A 5,354-nucleotide genomic window follows, 5' to 3' on the forward strand; every position below is an offset into this window, starting at 1 on the left:
TAACTCAAACTTGATCATAGATCTAGCTGGAAAAGATAATACTATAAAAGTCTTAGGAGAAAATACAGGTATAAATCTTTGTGATCTTAGATTGGGCAACTAATCCTTAGATATAACATCAAAATCACAAAAAGCAAAAAAATAGATAAATTCAACTTTATTAAAATTGAAAGTGTTTGTGCTTTAAAGAACACCATCAAGAAAGTGAAAACAGTTCTCACTTTGGCAGCACATATACTAAAATTGGAACAATACAGAGAAGACTAGCATGGCCCCACCTCAAGGATGCCATGCAAATTTGTGAAGGGTTCCATATTTTTTCAGATTTTGTCAGACCCTGATCTCCTGTGGTCCTGTGAAAGATGCGGAGGAATGTCTTCAGCCAGGAGGGTGGCTCCAATAAACCTAATAATCTGAAGACTTAAAAAAAAGAAAGAAAGAAAAGACAACCCACAGAATGCAGAAAATACTTGCAAATCATTCATCTGTTAACAATAAAAGTCAACACTAACAAGACAAATAACCCAACTTAAAAGATGGCAAAGGATTTCAGTAGACATTTCTCCAAGGTAAATATATAAACCACAAATAAACACATCACCAGTCACTAGGTAAATGACAAATCAAAACTACAATGAAACACCACCTCATACACACTAGCATGGCTAAAATTTAAAAGAAAGACAAAAACAAATGTCGATGAGGCTGCGGAGAAATTCAAACCCTCATTCATTGCTGGTAGAAATATAAAATGGTATAGCCACCTGAGAAAACAGTCTGGTCTGAAAGTTCCTCAAAATGGCAGATATAAAGTAGCCACATGATCAAAAATTTTTACTCCTAGCCACATATTCAAGAGAATTGAAAACTTATGTGCACATAAAAACCTGCAAGTGACTGTTTGTATCAGCATTATTCAAAACAGCCAAAAAGTGGAAATAACCCCATATCCATCAACTGATAAATGTACCAACAAAATGGGTATACATGACCAAATGGGATTCATTCCAGGGATGCAAGGATGGTTCAATATTTGCAAATCAGTAAATGTAATACATCACATAAACAAAAGCAAAGACAAAAATCACATGATCATATCAATATATGTGGAAAAAGCTTTTCATAAGGTACAGCAGTCATTTATGATAAAAACACTCAGCAAAGTGGAAATAGAGGGAGCATTCCTCAATACAATAAAAGACATATATGAGAGACCTACAGCCAACATCATACTCAACTGGCAAAACTAAAATATTTTCCATTAAAATCAGGAACAAGACAAGGTTGTCCACTTTCACCACTTCTATTCAATATAGTATTGGAAGTTTCAGCCACAGTGATCAGACAAGAAAAGGAAATAAAAGGCATCCAAATCAGAAAAGAAAAAACAAAACTGTCACTGTTTGTAGATGACATGATAGTGTACATTAAAAATTCTATACACTCCACCCAAAATCTGCTTGACCTAATAAATTAATTTGGCAAAACAGCAAGTTACAAAGTCAATATTCAGAAATCAAAGGTTTTTTGTATACCAAAAATGAAACAGCAGAAGCAGAAATCAAGAAAAAAATCCCATTTGCTATAGCAAAAAGAAAAATAAAATACCTAGGAATAAACCTAACCAAGGAGGTAAAAAACCTGTATACAGAAACTACACAACACTGAAGAAAGAAATCAAGGAAGACACAAATGGAAACACATACCGTGTTCATGGATTGGAAGAATTAATATCATCAAAATGTCCATAGTACCCAAAGCAATTTATAGATTCAATGAAATACCTATTAAAATTCCAATGGCATACTTCACAGACATAGAGCAAACACTTCAAAATTTTATATGGAACCATAAACGACCCTGAATAGCAGATGCAATTTTGAGAAAGAATAACAAAGTAGGAGGGATCACAATACCCGATACCAAAATGTATTTCAAGGCCACTGTAATCAAAACAGCTTGGTACTGGCATAAAAACAGCCACATAGACCAATGGAACAGAACAGAGAGCCCATAAATAAACTCAAATTTCTATGGCCAATTAATATTCGACAAAGGGGGCAGCAACATAAAATGGACTAATAATAACCTCCTCAACAAATGATGTTGGGAGAACTGGACAGATACGTGCAAAAAACAAAACTCAAGCACCAACTTACACCATACACCAAAATAAATTAAAGGTGGGTAAAAGACTTAAATATAAGCTATGACACCATTAAAGTCCTAAAGGAGAACATTGGCAAAAAAAATCTCAGATATTTCACCCAGCAACTTTTTTACTGATATGTCCTCCAGAGCAAGGGACATAAAGGAAAGAATAAACGAATGGGATCTCATCAAAATAAAAAGCTTTTGGCCCTGGCTGGTGTAGCTCAGTGGATTGAGCATGGGCCTGTGAAGCAAAGGGTTGCTGGTTCTATTCCCAGTCAGGGCACATGCCTGGGTTGTAGGCCAGGTCCCCAGTAGGGGACACATGAGAGGCAACCACACATTGATGTTTCTCTCCCACTCTTTCTCCTTCCCATCCCCTCTCTCTAAAAGTAAATAAATAAAATATTTTTTAAAAAAGCTTTTGCACTGCTAAAGAAAACAGTACTAAAATAAAAAGAGAACCATCTGTTTGGTAAAACATATTTGCCAATGATACCTCAGACAAAGGTTTAATCTCCAAAATATACAAAGAACTTACACAACTTCACTCTAAGAAGATAAGCAACCCAATTAAAAAGTGGGCAAAGCACTTGAACAGATATTTCTCCAAGGAGGAAATACAGAAGATCTAGAGACACATGAAAAGATGCTCAATATCACTAGCTATCAGCAAGATGCAAGTTAAAACCACAATGAAACATCACTTTACACCAGTCAGAATGGCTATCATAAACAAAGCAACAAACAACAAGTGTTGGAGAGGTTGTGGAGAAGAGGGGACCCTAATCCATTGTTAGTGGAATTGTAGACTGGCACAACCACTGTGGAAAACAGTATGGAATTTTCTCAGAAAACTAAAAATAAATATGCCTTTTGAGCCAGCAATTCCACTTAGGAGTATATCCTAAGAACCCTGAAACACTAATCCAAAAGAACCTATGCATCCCAATGTTCATAGCAGCACAATCTACAATAGCCAAGTGTTGGAGGCAACCTAGGTGCCCATCAGTAAATGAATGGATCAAAGAACTATGATATGTTTAGCAAATTCTATGCAGCAGAAAGAAAGAAGGAGCTCCTACCCTTTGCAACAGCATGGATGGAACTGAAAAGCATTATGCTGAGTGAAATAAGCCAGGTGGTGAAAGACAAATTCCATATGATCTCACCTTTAACAGAAACCTAAACAACAAAACAAACAAGCATGCAAAATATGACCAAAGACACTGAAATTCAGAACAGGCTGACAGGGACCAGAGGGGAGAGAATTTCAGGGGAAAGGGGGAAGGATTCACAGAAACTAGTATAACGGACACATGGAGAACAACTAAGGGGGGTGGAAATAGGAGGGAGGTGGGGAGCACTGGTGGGGCGGGGCTGGGATAGGAGTAAAAGACAGAAAACTGTACTTGAACAACAATTAAATAAATAAATAAAATGGGTATATCCACAAAATAAATTATTATTTGGCAATAAAAAGGAATGGAATATTGGCACACAGTACAGCAAAGATGAACCTTCAAAACATTATGTCCAGTGAAATAGGTCAGAAACAAAAAGCCAGATATTTGTATGATTCTGAATATTAAATTTTTGGAATAGGTAAATCCACAGAGCTTGTATGAAAGGCTGCAGGGCTGGGGTGGGTCAAGGGGGGAGTGAAGAGTGACTTCAAGTGGAGGCAGACTTTCTTTTTGGAATGATGAAATGTTCTAACATTAGACAGCCCTGCACAGCTCTATGAATATACTGAAAACCAATGAACTATGTACTTTAAAAGGGTGAATTTTGTGATCTATTCATTGTATCTAAATAAAACTCTTGTATATTTTTAAAGGTCAAACTTTTATTGCAAAGTAGAATAGTAAAGGTAATATTTAACTCGTAGGAGATGAAGTTTGAAAAAACTGTTTGTGATCTTACATCTTGTTTAGTTAATTGGAAATAAAAAAGGTTTTCTTTTAATTGATGACTTTTCATCAATAAAATATTTTTCATACAGTATTTGAAAAAGATCCCAAAAGATGTTCTTCATGTAAAGCATATAGAAAATTATAGAAAAATAAAATAAAACCCATGAAGCATCTACCTAACTTTGTTAGATCTCAATATTCTGTCATATTTGCTTCACAGACCTTTTATTATATAAGAAATAAAATTTTTCATTATAGTCAAAAGTTCCTGAATACCCCCCCTAACCACATCTCCACTAGCCCTCCCCACAGAGTAACTGCCACTTAATCAAATGTATAAGTCTCACAAATATTTTTGTGTCTGTACTCTTTTTTAGGTGCCCATGAACATTGTAACAGTATTTTTTTGCTTTATAAAATTATTTATAAATGTTTTCAGGTTGTAAATATCCCTCTATAAATTGCTTGTTTTAGTCAACATCATGTTTTGTAAATTTATCAATGCTAATTCATTCATTTCACTGAATAGAAAAATATCTAGTCCATATTTTAAGGACTTCACTGCCATGCATTGACCCATTCTCCTGTATATGTAAGTTAAGGCTGGTTATGGGTTTTCTCCTATCACATTCCATGCTACTATGAACTTTCTGCCTGGTGACTCTAGGCATTTGTATGAGTGTCTCTAGGGAATCACCTGGCATTGGCATTGCCAGGTCATAAAGAATGTCTTGATGCTGCCAAATTGGCTTTCAGGGAGACTGGCAGACTCTGACTGGCAAAGTCAGAGTTCCTAGCCCTTCCACCCCCAGCAGCAGATAGTAGTGCTAACCCTTAATTTTTCCCAATCTGCTTGTTCTTTCAATCCTCACCTGTCTGATTACTAGTGAGATTGAGCATGTTTTCATGTTGGTTGGTCTTTGGGGACATATCTTATGTGATTGCCTTTTATCCACTGGTCTGTTTGCTTTTTCGTAGAAGCTAAAAGAATTCTTTATATATTCTGAATGCTAATCCTTGATCAGTTATATGTTTGCAAATATCTCCTAGACTGAACTGTATCTTTTCACTTTTGTAATATTGTTTCTAATACTTGTTCTTAACCTTAATACAGTCAAATGGATTAAGTTTTGGGGGGGTTTCTTGCCTTTTGTCTTTTGGAAAATCCTTGCTAAATTTCAGATGGTAACTATCTTCCATATAACCTTCACTTTGTTTTTAATTTTGCTTTTAACATTTAGGTTTTATTTAACCTGGAGTTTTATGTTTGACTATAGAGGCAAATTT

The 5,354-nt window shown here is 35.5% G+C and overlaps 1 non-coding gene across 1 annotated transcript; it reads left to right on the top strand.

The window, feature by feature from the left end:
- The first annotated feature begins 213 nt into the window (after positions 1-213).
- LOC118983824 (U6 spliceosomal RNA) lies at positions 214-320 on the top strand. The gene has a single exon (XR_005065804.1). It is a non-coding gene; the product is annotated as a U6 spliceosomal RNA (small nuclear RNA).
- Positions 321-5,354: the final 5,034 nt, after the last annotated feature.

Source organism: Sturnira hondurensis, unplaced genomic scaffold, assembly GCF_014824575.4.
Source record: "Sturnira hondurensis isolate 20B ecotype Veracruz unplaced genomic scaffold, ASM1482457v3 Scaffold0000460, whole genome shotgun sequence".
NCBI classification, from domain to species: domain Eukaryota; kingdom Metazoa; phylum Chordata; class Mammalia; order Chiroptera; family Phyllostomidae; genus Sturnira; species Sturnira hondurensis.